Here is a 15,487-nt window from a genome sequence, read left to right on the forward strand (position 1 = left end):
AGTGAGGGACCTCAGGTCTGAAGAGGTTTCTCCTGATTCCCAGACGTCTGGGCTGTAGGGTCAACCCCTGGAGATGGGTGTCTTTTCAGCGCCGTAAGCGTATGTGGAGAAGGCGAGCGGGCTTGGAGTCGTGGTGAGAAAACTAGCCGGCTGGGGTAGAGCCGGGCCTGCAGGGCCAGCCTGCAGGGGCTTGGCTGCTGCGCACGTCCCAGGGCGCTCCGCTCCCAGGGCCCTCTGGACTGCTCAGCTCCTCCCACTGTGCTCTGTTGCATCTCCGAGACCGAGCTGCCTGCGCGCCTCGTTCTGGCTCTGCTGGTGCTCCCTGAATCATCACTGTTTTAACTAATTCCTACTTTTTCTAATTGTGAAAGTAGTAACGTGGATGTGTATTTCCATACGGAAAAAGAGAGTCTATCAATCAATCATTTTTGTTTCCCTCTAGTCTCCCTTTAAAAACATATGGGGTGTATTTTTTATAAAACTGGGATCATATTACATGTAATGTTTTATAATCCTGACGTGTTATTGAATATTTTATGCTCTACTTTTCCTCTTATTTTATTGTTTGTATATTTACTATTTAAATTATCTGGACTAATAAAATTGTATGTATTACTATTAATATCATTATAGCTTAGCCCACTTATTTTTATCTTTCAAATCTGTATATTTTTTCATCAAACAAATTTTTTTAAATTATTAGGTGTTGCCTGCCTATCTTTTTAGCTTACCATGTGATTATTATTATATTATTACATATAGTTACATATTAAATATAATTATATGTTGTTACATATTAAATGTAATTACATATTACATATAGTTACATATTAAATGTAATTACTTATTACATATAGTTGCATATTAAATATAATTATATATAGTTATACATAGCATATATTTATACATAATACATTATATATAATCTTAATACATTATATATAGTTTTAATATATTATATTAATATGTACTTACAGAATATAATTATTATATGATTATAAGGTTGTCTTATATAATTTGAACTTTATAGCATTTAAAATTCATTTTAACTTATTTTGTCTCTTGCCTCCATTGTGTCTTTATCTTTATCCTCTAAAAATTGCTATTTACTTCTAGCATAAGGTTAGACATATTTTAATGTCTCCTTTTTACCTTTTATTTTGCTATTTATCTACTTACTATCTACCTAAATATCTATCTATACTTCTAAGCTATGTTTCTTCTCTTGACTGACTTAACTGCAAGCAGGGGTCAGCATCAGCTTGGAAGGACATCTCTCTCTCCCAGTTACTTTCACGACCTCTGCTCTAGGTGCTCATTGTGCATCTTTTCCTCTGCAGACTAAATCTTGGCTCACAAAATTATAGACCAGGGGAAAAGCAAGAGACTAAATTCAGAGCACAAAGTTGTGTTTAGATTTGAGAGTACAAAGTTGTGTTCAGAATTGAGCAGAACCATTCCAACCACCAAGCCACCATGGGAGACTCTGGAATTTCCAGGCTAGGGAGTTGTTGTTGGTTGCTGTTGGTTGTTGTTGTATGTGCAGGCAGTGTCCCGGATTGTTACATTACAGCTGTGAAATGTTAAACTAGGGACCAAAAAATGAGCTCGCTCACAAAATATTTATTAAGCAACTGCTATACACCAGACACCTACTGTTACCTATTTTACTAACTGGAGAGTCAGTTGCAGGGAGTACCTAAGCCCAATGTTAACTGTTCAGGGATTAAAAACACTTTAACAAGGCTGCAGATGCGTTTTTGTCCCAGTGAGTGATCCACTGAACACTTGCAGCTGATCTCGGGAGAGCGTCTGATTCCTTTCCATGAATATTTGAAATGTACAAGTTGATAGTGTGTGATTTCAATTGGCTAGAGGCCTAATTAGTTCCTGTGCAAATTTGAAGGCAATTAAGTTACTATTTAATATTTTGCCCAGCACAGATAATTTGAATTTATAACATTTTTACTAGAATTGCTCTCTTGAATTTTCGTCTTCAAAATTAAAACTTAATTTCAAAGAGGAGTTTTAAATTTAAAAAATCATGTATGATTTAAAATGTGATGAGGAGTTTGGGATTAACAGACACACACTACTGTATATAAAATAGATAAAACAACAAGAACCTACTGTAGAACACAGGGAAGTATATTCAATTTCTTGTGATAATGTATAATGGGAAAGAATATGAAAAGAAAAAAATGTATATGTATGTACAGGTATAACTGAATGGCTTTGCTGTATACCTGAAACTAACATTGTAAATCAACTACCCTTCATTTAAAAAAAATTAAAAATAAAAATAAATGAATAAATAAAATGTGAAGACCAAAGAGAAAAAAACTAAAACTTAACGATGATTTTAAAAGATGAAAAGCAGAGAGTCTCTTTCCATTTTCCATCCTTTTCTCACCTCAGTTCCCTAGGACACCGTACGTGATGGGAGAGGTCCACCGTGGTCTTCAGGCAGCAGTTCAGAGCTTGTGTCTTTCAGTGAAGCCAGTGCAAGTCTCTAAACTTTTGTTTAAGCATTTTAAAATAAGCAAAAATAGTGTTGCTCTGATTTAAAAGGATTTTGTGAGAATGAATGGATGTAAAGCAGTTAGCAAATTGTCCAGTGATAAACAAATCTTTGATGTTATGAAGGCAATCAGTTTAATAAATTTTTTTTCCTAGCAGAAGCATGAGTCTTGAGTCAGGAATTAGCTCACAAATTCAGTTGTCCTTATTAATTGCTGTTTTCTTTAGGACGTTCAGCATCACAACTCTAGATCAAATTAGAAAACCATCAGTTTTAGAGATGACAGCTGCTCTGAATAAATACCTTTGTTGCACCTTCTTTCCTGAAAAAGTTTTGTGCTGGATAGAAAATGATACAAAATATTGCTTCTTACACACACAACACAAAGGCCACAGATGTAAACACTTGTGTGTTTTATTAAAGGACTCATTTGTTGTAGCTTCACTATAAGATAATATACAAAGATCTAATTTCAAAGCCACGTACAATGTAATATTTTAAAGAAAAATCAATTTCTTTATTTCTTTTGTCCCCACTGACATCCACAATTTAAAAGCTTGCTGTTAAACTTTATACTGAATATAATCTGGTAGAAGCCAGGTTAAATGATAAATACTCAATATCACCAACAGCTTTCTGGTTTTGTACACATGACCTGATATCCATGGAATAGTTCCACACAGCATCAGGCTGAGGGCTGAGGCATCTGGAGTTCAGGCAGATGTAAACCAAGGCCTCCAGATCTACTTCAGTCTTTCATGCCCGCTAGGACATACGACACTAAGCTACAGTTGAATTTTATTTTGTCCAGCCCTGGAAAGGAAAAAGATGGTGTCACCACAAAAGCATCTGAGTGTGAACTTGAGGTCAGGCCTGGGTCTCTTGGGAATCCTCATGAAACAGCATCAACGGAAACATGGACGCCAAGGAGTAAGCTTAACATTCAGACTAAATCAACTGGAAATTCAGAAAACGTGACAGGTGATTTAGCAGCAGTCAATCCCGTTAGTGAGGTGGCCCGGTGCTTGCTGCAGCTTGGCTTGTGAAGCATCACTCAGGGATGTTGGAGGTGGTCAGCCTGAGACCTGGAGCAGTCTTGTATCCCCAGACTTACAGAATGGAGTCCATCTTCCAAGGCCCTCACCTGCAGTCAGCATTGGGTGTTCTCCTACTTACCCTTGGACATGCCTTCAAAAGGTGGCAGGTTGGCGTAGACATGCTGTCTGTCTTGAATGCCCAGCCTGTTCCATTTTCATGAAGCAGTACTGTAGATTATGGTACACTGGCTGAGTGCTAGATGAGACAGCTGGTTTATGTTCAAGGGCTGTATTGCTTAAAAATAAAATACACTTAGCACGATGGGATGCTCTCTTGACGGGGATTGAGAACTCACTGAGAGTAAAAGGTACCCTAACACGCCAACCTTGTGCGGATTCCACACCAGTCTGTCCACTCATTGACTTTGCAATTGCCCCCACCACTTCGATCATTTAAATTTACATTTCATTCATCAGGTGTTGTGTCACTCCACCCTCCCCGTCCGTCCCTGCAGAGAGGAGCTGTCAAACAGATAGTTAAACGCAACACTGGATTCAGTCATTCATCCAGCCAGCCAAACAAGTACCTTACTTAAGCACTTACCATGTGCCCTTGGGAGACACCGGCTGGGGAAAAGATTGCTCATTTAAAAAATAATTATAGTAACAGGATTAGTGCCAAAATGAGAATATGGAAATTGGTGTTGTAAGCATATGGAGAAGGAATCCGAGTTCTGCAGTAACATTTGTACTGAGCCTTGGCCAAAGGGTGCCCGCCAAGCTGGGCAAGAGCATAGCACGTGGGGTGCTATGCTAGTTTGAGGAGCTGGAGTTGTAGCTCAGAAGTGTTCAAAGGCCAGACTGGCACGTTTTACAGAGGAGCTTAGATTTGGTTCTACAAGACTTCTAGCAGAGGTGTGGTTATCATTGTCTTAGGAGGAATCTTTTTGGCTTGAGGTACATCATTACTACCATCTCATTTGCCTATTTTAATTAATAAGGCTCAGTCTCCCCAGAGAGCAGCCTGAAGACAGAAGTCGCACAAGGGCCACACCACTCTTGAGATGTCTGAAATCCACCATGGCACCTACATAAGCGTTGGCGTCACCTGTGCTCCCCCTCCCCCCTCCCAGATGACAGGAGCCAACACCTGCTCATGCATCCTCTTGGCAAACCAGAAACAGAGTCAGAATTTTCATAGCTTATTACTCTATGGCAATGATAATTCATATACCATACAAGCCCCCCATTTAAAGTGTACAATTTGGTGGTTTTTAGTGTGTTCACAGAGTTGTGCACTCATCACCACAATCAATTTTAGAACCTTCTGAACAAACCCCATACCCATCAACCCCATTTCCCCTCCCTCCCTCTCCCCTGACAACCACTGAGTTACCTTCTGTCTCTGTAGGTTTGCCCGTGCGGAAGAGTCCTTAAAAATGGCATCACAGAAGGCCTGGTGTTTTGTGACTGATCCGTTTGACCTAGCACAGTGACTTCCTCATGTTCATTCCTGATGTGACACGTGTCGTGATTTCCCTCCTCTTTAAGGCAGAGTAATGATCCATTACCGGGATAAGTCACATTTTCTTTTTTGCTTTCGTCAGTTGATGGACCTTTGGATTTTGCCACTTTGGGGGTATTAGGGATCATGCTGGTATGAACATTTTTGTGCAAGTTTTTGAGTGGCCACACATCTTCCTTTCTCTTAGGTATGTGTGGGTGTGGATATCCGGGTCACATGGTAACTTTGTGTTTAACCCTTTGAGGAACCGTATCAAAATAATTTCCAAAATGGCTGCACCAACTTGTTGACTTAGGTTTGAGACTCTTTGGCCTCAGCTACCAGGTCAAAACCTGCTTGTGAAGTTTCCCTAGGTTGATCCTCATTAGTGGGTAGGCTCCTCGTGGAATTAACTAACTGAAAACAAAAACAAACACAAACAAACAAAAAAACCAGCATGTCTTTTCACTCAATGATGGTGCTTCTGTGGGGAGAAAGAAAGAAGACAAAACATGAAATGGATTAAGTATGATTATTAACTCATCCTAATAATACGTACAAAATGCATTTAGGTTTAGAACAAGATTTAAAAGAACCATAATATGTAGTAAAATTAAACTTTTTTTTCATATTTTTACCTGTAGTTTTAAAGAGAACCTCAGTCTGTTTCGTAAGGTTGAGACATCTCCGTTTTACACAGCTACTTGCTGATGGAGAGTTCCAATTTTCCTACAGTCTTTTTTCTTGCATTATTAGCTTTTATCTTAATCTTTTTTTCAGCTGTTTAAAGTTTATCTGTTTTCTTCCTGGCCTAGCAGAAGAGGGGAAAAAGGTGTGGCAATCATGTCTTGATATGATTCCCGGCATAATTTGCCAAATGCAGAAAATGATTTTCCCCATATACCATATCTCATTTGACTGTTGGCCTTTGGTAAGGGAAGGGCTAGTGAAGAATTAGTTGTGTGCAATTTTTAGATTAACTGATTAATCACTCCCTTAGGAACTGTGGGTCTTACAGCTAAGTTTTTAGAAACATCTGTTTTTCAAAGCATGGTATTATTTTAGAGCTGGAAAGGACTTCAGAAATCATGGAACAAGATCCCTCATTTAAAAAAAAATCATAACCACTTGTCTTAAATTACCTAATTAAATCACACTTGAACAAAAGAAACCAGAAGTTTTAAAGAGATTAAAAAAAAAATGAGTTCCACATAACTGTAACCACATACTGACCTTAGGCTTTTCTCTGCCTCATCCTATATTCATTCCTCCTTTTCAAGTGTCATTTTATTTCCTGAGTTGTTTCATTTGTTCATTCATTCATTCAAGAAACATTTATTGGGAATCTGTTTCAGGTACAATTCTAGGTGCTAAGAATCAGCAAAGAACAAAACTAAAAATTCTTGCCCTTGTAGGGTTTACATTCCACTGCAGCAAGACAGATGATAAACAACAACCCTTAGGTTGCTATACATTTCATTGCATATTTGAATGTGATCAATTCTATGGGGGGAAAAAAAGAAAGCAGGGGAGAATAAGAGGTATCACAGGTGTGGGAAGAGGGGTGCGGTTTTATCCAAGGTAGTAAGACAACCTTTCACCGAGAAGGTGTTATAGACTAGGGTGTTTAGTATCTTTAAAGTGTTGCGCAAACATTACAGCTATCACATTTCAGAATGTTTCCATCGCCACCAAAAGAAAGCCTGCACCCCCTAATTTTACTTTCCCTCATTCCCTGGCAACCTCTAGTCTACTTTGTCTATCTCTGTGGATTTGGCTATTCTGGTAAATGGAATCATGCAATGCCTGGTCCTTTGTGACAAACTTCTCTCACTTAGGGTAACACTTTCAAGATTCATCCATATGGTAACATGTGTCATTACTTTGTTTCTTTATATGGCTGAGTAATACTCCATTGTGTGGACATAGCACGTTTGTGTGCCCATTCATTACTTGATGGATCTTTGGGTTGTTTCCCTCTTTTGGTCATTGTGAAGTGCTGCTGTGAGTGCTCATTTACAAGCTTGTGCGTCAAAATATATTTTCATTTATCTGGGGTATACACTGAGGAGTGAACTTGCTGAGTCATATGTTAATGCTAGGTTTAACTTTTTCAGAAACCACCAACCTTTCCCACAGCCACTGCACCGTGTTATATTCCTACCAGCAATGTATGGGTATTCCAATTTCTCCACATCCTTGCTAACACTTGTTATTTTCTGTTCTTTTAACCCATTTTCATCATTATTATAGCCATACTAGTGAGTGTGAAATAACATCTCATTGTGGTTTTGATCTGCATTTCTCTAATGACTAATCGTGTGGACCTATCTTTTCAAGCCTTTAGTGGCCATTTGCATCTTATTTGGAAAGATGTCTATTCAGATCATTTGTCCCCCTTATAATTGGACTGTTTGTCTTTTCATTGTTGAGTTGTAGAAGTTCCTTATATATTCTAAACACTAGACTGTTATCATATAATTGATTTGCAAATATTTTTTGCCATTCTGTGAATTGTTTTTATCACTTTTTTGATAGTGTCTTTGACACATGAAGTTTTTTGTTTTGATGAAGTCCAACTTATCTATTTTGTTTGATTCTTCTGCTTTTAATATCATTTTTAAGAAATCATTGCTTAATCCAAGGTCACAAATATTTACAACTGTGTTTCCTTAAAAGAGTCCTATGTTTAAGTTGATCTATTTTGAGTAGCATATGGTGTGAGGCAGGGATCCAACTTCATTCTTTTGCATGTGGGTATCTATTTGTCCCAGGAGCATTTGTTGAAGAGACTATTCTTTCCTCTTTGAATGGTCTTACCACCCTTGTCAAATTTACCTGTCTATACGTGGCATTTATTCTCAGTTTTATTTCATTGATCTATATGTCTGTCTATCCTTGTGCCACACTAGTTTTTTTTATTTTATTTTTTATTGAAGTGTAGTTGATTTACAATGTTAGTTTCAGTTGTACAGCAAAGCAATTCAATTTTACATATAAATACATATTTTTTTCTTTTCAGATTCATTTCCATTATATGTGATTACAAGTAATTGAATATAGTTCCCTAGCTATACAGTAAACCCTTGTTGTTTTATCTATTTTATATATAGTAATGTGTATCTGTTAACCCCAAACTCCTAATTTATCCCTCCCTTGCCCTTTCCCCTTTGGTTTTAATTACTGCAGCTTAAGTAAGTTTTCAAATAGGAAGTGTGAGTACTTCTTTGCATTCTTTTTTTCAATATTGATATTGTTAGGGTCTCTTCATTTCTGTATGAACTTTTGTTCAGCTTATTAATTTCTGCAATATAAGGCCATTGGGAATTTGATAGATTTTGCATTTAAGCTGTAGATCACTTCCAGGAATAATATCATCTTAGCAATATTAAGTCTTCCAATCCATGAATAAAAAATATCTTCCCATATTTAGGTATTTTAAATTTTCTTTCAGCAACATTTTAGAGTTCTCAGTGAACAAGTATTGCACTTCATTGATTATATGTATTCCTAAGTATTTTATTCTTTTCATATCATGGTAAATAATTTTTTTAAATTTTGCTTTCAGACTGTTCATTGTTAATGCATAAAACATGACTGATTTTTGTATATTGATCTTGCATTTTGCAACGTTGCTGAACTCATTTTTTTAGATCTAATTTTTGTTTTTATAGATTCTTTGAGGTTTTCTATGGATAAGGTCATGCCCTCTGAAAAGTTTTATTTCTTCCTTTACAATCCGGATACATTTTATTTCACTTTCTTGCTTAACAGTCCTGGCTAGAACTTTCAGTGCAGCATTGAATAGCAATAGTAAGAGAGACATCCTTGTCCTGCCCCTGATCTAAGCTTTCAGTTGGACATTGGCTTTTACTAAGGATGAAAAAGGGAGCCCTTGTGGTAGTTTAAGGAGAAAAATAATGTTATCTAACTGCTATTTAAAGGATATCTTTGTCTTTTTATGTTTTTTTAAAATTGAAGTATAGTCGATTTACAATGTGTCAATTTCTAGTGTACAGCATAGTGATTCAGTTATACATATATATATTCCTTTTCATAATCTTTTTCAATATAGGTTATTATAGGATATTGAATATGGTTCCCTGTGCTCTACAGTAGGACCTTTTATATATAGTAGTTAGTATCATGTTTTAAAAGATTATAATTTCTAAAAGGTTAGAAACCTTAGTAAATATGTTAAGCGGGTATTAAAATCTAACATGGTTCATTAAACTTAAGTAGTATAGCAATATTACTACATAAAATTGTTAATAAATATTCCTCTATTCTAAATGCTATAAAATTAGCTCAAAATTAACTATATAATGTGTCCTAGCCATACACATTGTCTTAGCAATAATATTTTTATAGAAATAAAAAATTACTACTATATGATTCTGCAGTATCAGTTCTCCTATTGATAGTACTTATTTTTTTACACTTAATTCTTGATGATAAAGATATATTTTTTTACCAGATGGCAACAATAAATCCTAAAAAGTGTTGGTACTCAAAATGGCTTTCTCTAATTATAGCTATGAGTCTAGCGAGTGACATATCAATAAACCAGTTTTCTCTTTTATAAAATAGGAATTCTAATGTCCATCTTAACAGTCCTGGGGATATAAAGAAATAAGTGTCTACAAAATGTATTTGAAAACTAAAAAGGACCAAACAAATGTAGGGCATTACCCTTGCATCTTTTAAGTTTTCTTAATAGCACTTTGGTTTAATTGTTGTAATTATTTAGGTTTATGCTTGAGAAAGTACAACAGCTGATTCCTTTAGCAGTAATGACATTTAGAATAAGGACCTATAAAACGAGAGAGCTGGGTTGTTGGACCAACTAGAGAGATCACTCTATGTCATGCTAAATGTAAAATAGCAAGAAAAGAAAAAAAGAATGAGACATAAAAGTAGTTGAAGGAGCAGTCTTTGTCTCATTTTGAGTGATGCCTTATCTGCCAGGTGGGGTTACTGTGTAACATGTACCTTGCACAATTGGCTGTCGACTTCTTTGGCATCTACCAGTCATTGCGTGTTTCAGTGATTTTCACATCAGAATGTATAAATCATCATCTCGGGTGGCACCATTTCTGTGAGCATCTCAGAAATCTTAACAGCATAGATCCTTCAGTAGAAAAGGAGCATCTGTGATGATGGAACCTTCAAAGATCCAAAAGAGGATTTCATCCAAATCCTATGGGTCAGTTCATCATGTTGACCCATTGTGCTGACTGATAAAAATACCCTTTAAGAAGAGACGCTCACAAAACTTTCCTCCCTGTATAATCTGTATTTTTTAGAAGGGCACTTAAGACACGCTCTCTTACTTTCCTCTTGTTCTTCTTTTCTTTCTAGTCCTCTCTTGTCTTACAAAAAAAAAAAAAAAAAAAAAAAAAAAAAAACAGAGTTAATAAGCAAATAATTTCCATCTCATTCAGATTTATTCAACTTAAGGTAATTAAACTTCCAGGCTGAGGACACATTTATCAACCCAGATTGACCCGTCAGGCAGTGAAGAGACTTGTCCTGGCTTTGGAATTGTGTTTTAAAGGTTAGGTTACAATGGAATTTTTTTCTGAAGCAAATGACTCCTGTTAGGGCATTGCAGTGCACGAAATGCCTTTATCACTTGTGAAGTGAAAATAAAATACATGATTTTTTTCATTGTCTAAGCACCTTTGAGAATTCCCACAACACTTAGAATTATCTGTGCACATAAAATATCTGGGTGCATTCATCTGGGGCTTCTATTTTGGTAAAATGTATTTCATGCTTGCCAACCTGGGCCCAGGCTGTAATGTTCTCTGGATGCGCTTCTGGGAAGAGATGAACCAGATCAGACAGCTTAACTCTGTGAGTCGACCTGGCCGATCCTTGGTCACTTTTTGTTTTTCCCAGCTGACCTGGAAAGTTTTTAAAGTTTTGTTTTCTCTAGAAGTGCCCGCAGTAAGAGGAGGCTTACAGGAGCCAGTTGAAATCTCAAAAGGAGACATCTGTACATACATGTGTTACTTTAATCATTTATCCTGCCATCTTGTTTTTCATGAGGTTGGGAAGAGGCAAGGTGAACAAAAGAGGAGGAAATAAAGGAGACTGAGCCCAGCCTACGCTTCCTGCCTCTTCACCCCTTTCCCTCTAGTGTGGTCCAGGGCCATGAAGCCCAAAGACCAGACCCCACAGCCCCCATCCTTCCCTCTGCGTCCCCTCCTCTTTTCTGGGAGGGGCAGGTGGTGGCCATGAGTCATCCCAAGAAATCCATGGCAGGGCTGTCCAAGAGGTAAGGCCATTATGCTAAAAATAACCTGACAAGGTCTCCACCTTGTCTGCCTGCCATGGTCTTAAGCTCTGTCCTCAAATAGCCCAGTGCTGTGTCTTCTCAATCAGCTTGCCTCCTGGCTCTGACTTCTCTCCTCAGCCCTGTGAATTGGCTGTGGGGACCTGGCTGTGATCTTGACTGCTTGGCCACAGCCTTCCGAGTGCCAGGCATGGATGTGGTGTCTGCCTGGGATGCCCCCGTCCATCCAGACCTTGGACCCCACACATCCAGCCGGAGACTGCTGGCATTCTTGGCCTGGCTTCCATCAGAGCCAGAGGAATCTGCCAGGAAGGACTTGAGCAGAGCCAGTCATTTAGGCTTCTCCATTTCTAGAGAAACTTCTTCAAAAGAACCCCAAGTTGCTTTAAAACAGGTTTACAGAAAACAGGATCCATGAAAACAGAAAATCTTCTATCCCAAGAAAGATCATTTAAAAAAAAAAAAATGAATCTGTAAAATAAAGTGGTTTACCCAAAGTACTGGCTTTTAATTTTAATGTTCACAGTTGGCCTTGAGTTAAACATAATCGAAATAGTGATTATGAAAAATAGCTCTACAAATATATATTCTACATAAAATAATGAGTCTTTTCTAAGGCTTAAAGATTATATTTGTAAATTATTTTGTCAAAATTAGTGATGAAATTTCAGGATGTCTAATATCAAATTGTCTCTAATATGGTGTTCTGATTTGACTCATGCAATGAGATCCCAAAGGATGAAATGAAATAGAAATGCTGTCCCCATTTGAGAGGTCAGGTCGCATGAGACTAGATTTCTATCCTTTTGTAGCTATAAAAATATTTCACATTCCGTGGATTAGAATTGCCATACAGACCAACCCATCAGAGGTGATACAAGTTTATTTTTAAATTATCAGACATTATATTCTTTATTAACACAGCTCTACTTTAAAAATCTACTTATCTCAAAGTATGGAATTAAATCTTGGTTGACAGAGCTAACCAAGAATCAGAATGGATTTTTTCCCGTAAGTATGTACTCAAAATAAATAATTGGATTTGAAGCTGTTGAAATAAAGCCATAATAACTAGTCTTTTTAATAAGACCTAAGGAAAATCAAATGGTTATTCTACATCATTTAGACAAAAGAGAGATTGACATTTTTTTTTAGTGTTTCAACTAGAGTTTTGGTGAAATGGTGATAAAGTTACAATGAATATTCTCAAAAAAAAAAAAAAAGAATACATGGTGTGTTGAGTTTTTGTGCAAGAGGCAATCTGCTGTGGCTTGGACTTTCTGAAACAGTGTGATCATTTATGGGCTTGTAATAGAGGAGATCATTTTATATCTGGAATTTCATGAAAAATGTGGTTTATATGGTTTCTGTAGCTAAAAAAAAGGAAGACTGGAAATTGGTCCGTTGGCTTTGCTGTAAAGAGAGGCGTTTGTTCCAGAATGTTATTATTTCTAAGCAGTCCTATTAATTTTTTCAGCAACCAACCTTTCAGTAAATAATTAGTAGAATTCTGATTTCTCCTGTTCATTTTGATGTGCACATTTTACCTAATTTCTATGTGTCCTCCAACTCTTAAAAATCTTCTTGGCTGAAGTATATTAGTATTATATGGAGACAATGACTTTGAGGGGAGAAATTCTATTGAAAAATGATTGTATTGTGTGATGACCTCCCTTCCTGTTACCCTGCCTACAGAGGAAAAAAATCGTATTAAATTGCTGTTTTGGATGAAATTACTGATAGTTGGAGTCTTGAGACAGCACAATTTACAGTTGAAATGGAATGCTTAGCAGTTATTGAAAATTTGTTATTACAAATATATGTATATATTATTAATATATCTAAGTATATGTATATGTGTTTTAATATATGTAAAATATATGTATATATAATGTTATCTCAATTTAAAAAATTTTTAATTGAAGCATAGTTGATTTAAAATGTGCCAGTTTCTGGTATACAGCAAAGTGATTCAGTTATACATATATATTCTTTTTTATATTCTTTTTCATTATAGGTTATTGCAAGATACTGAATATAGTTCCTTGTGCTACATATAGGTCCTTGTTGTTCATCTCTTGATTTTTTTTAAAGGTCCTCTCTTTTTTCTATATTTCTCTCATCTTTGTGAGCCATTTCCCATAATTTATCCAGTAGAACTTACTCCCTGAAAACTCCTTTCCTGGTCCTCTGAAATTTGAAAAACAATTTTATTCTACATGTCTGAGTGTGGCAAGTGTGCATGAGTTACATCATGGTGTCCTTCTGGTGATTAAAACGTTTTCTCCGTCGTCCATCTGTGGAACACTAACATGGTAATGAAAATCGCTAAGTCAGTCTTAGACATATAGTAAGATGTCCGAGACCAGATAGGATAATGTTCTAAATTATATCCTCACTAAATATTTTATCATTGTGCCATCCACTGTGAGAGTTTGTTTTCTTATCTTCAAGACAGCTCTCTGGTACAAAAAAAGCTTGCAGAGCTGACAATTATTCCTCCCTTTTTATTATATGGGCTGCCTTGCAGAATTCTGTGGCACAGATTTGAATCCTAGTTGGCTTGGCGTCGCTGTCTCCATGTCCTCAATCCTTTACTCATTCTAAATTCGCTTGTCAGAAGGCGCTCCCTCACTGTGTTCAGTTTCAATTAGTAGAAGCTCTCAAAATTCATGATTTATCATGTCCTAATTCTTAATAGTGAGATATTGCAGAAGGTAAACCCTCATTTTTAACCTAAAGGTCATACCCAGAAGAAGATTATTGCCATATATAGCAATAATACATACGTAGAACAAACTACCAAAGGCAATTGCTGAAAAACCACGCTTTAACTTTTTGCCAAATTGGACATTCTCCAATACACGGGTCTCCTCATTAATGAAATGGGAAGTGTTACTGTGGCAGACAGCACATTTTTTTCCCTGCTGAAATCTCTCCAAAGAGGGGGGACTACCACTCGCAGATGTGGAAAAAGTTTTTTTTCCTTCCGCCTTCCTAAGGAAAAAATATATCTCTCTATTAGCAGCCCCAAAAGGCAGCTTCCTAAATTAGAGGCATCCAAATCACTTAAAATAGCTTTGGAATAAATTGATTTTCTTTTTGTCTTCCTCATTCTTTCCCTTTTGTGATGTTCATCGAAAAGTTCACAGATTCTGACAAAACTCGCCCCTTCTTCTTGGTGCTTCTCAGTTGTGGGCACCATGGCCAGACCCACTCAGTGAACTCTCTGAGGTCCTAGTGGACCTGCCTTCTGAGTAACTTCGTTTTGAATTCATTTACTTTGGATTAATTTATGCTTGGAAGGGATGAAGCATTTGTGATAGAGGAAACAAATCCTGTGGAAACAAATTCTATGGAAGCACACAGATTCTGTTAGAAAGAGAAGACTGTATCTTACAAAAGAACTCCTGGTTTAATGGTTCATGGAAGGTTAATTAAGCCCCACAGTTACTTTTCTCTGTTTCAAAGATATGAACATGTCTCCATGTTCCCTCATTTATAATCACATACATCTCAAAAAAATGCACCCTTCGGTAGAAATACTCACTGCCTGCTTAAGTATCTACAGCATTTTTTAAGAGTTGTTCCCTAATTTATTCCAAATTCCCTCTTAGGGTTGTCAACTTGTCCTGACTTGCCTGGGACCTTTCCTGAAAATACTAAAAGTCTTTTAGTCACAAGAAAAACAGGACAGTGGTCATCCAATCCATAGTTCCCTGTTTTACATCCATGGCTTTCTATTTAAGTGCCATTATAGCTCTAATGCTGAGACCAGTTCAACTAAACTAAAAACTAGTTGACAGAGCTGTCAGTGGTTGTTCCTTAAGTGTCATCCTCAGCCCCGCCAGCAGCAACAACACCTGGGTCCTTGTTAGAAATGCAAATATTGAGGCCCCAGCCCAGAACCTGGAATCATAAACCCTCAGGGCAGTAATCAACAGTCTGGGCTTTATTAAGCCTTCCACGTGGTACAGAAGAGTTTGGGAATTACTCCTTTACAGCCACAGGATTATTCTTGATTCACAGAAGTTCCCAACATCTTGGCTCCATCATTATTGGATGTTCTGAGAGCCAAAAGAGTGAAAGAAAATTTTAAGATGAAAATAATCAAGGGTGAAAAC

The 15,487-nt window shown here is 36.9% G+C and overlaps 1 protein-coding gene across 4 annotated transcripts in view; it reads left to right on the plus strand.

The window, feature by feature from the left end:
- ZNF385D (zinc finger protein 385D) overlaps positions 1-15,487 on the plus strand; it is a 290,014-nt gene that overhangs the window by 247,595 nt on the left and 26,932 nt on the right. The window lies entirely within an intron of this gene.

Source organism: Camelus bactrianus, chromosome 1 (assembly GCF_048773025.1).
Source record: "Camelus bactrianus isolate YW-2024 breed Bactrian camel chromosome 1, ASM4877302v1, whole genome shotgun sequence".
Classification (NCBI taxonomy): Eukaryota; Metazoa; Chordata; class Mammalia; order Artiodactyla; family Camelidae; genus Camelus; species Camelus bactrianus.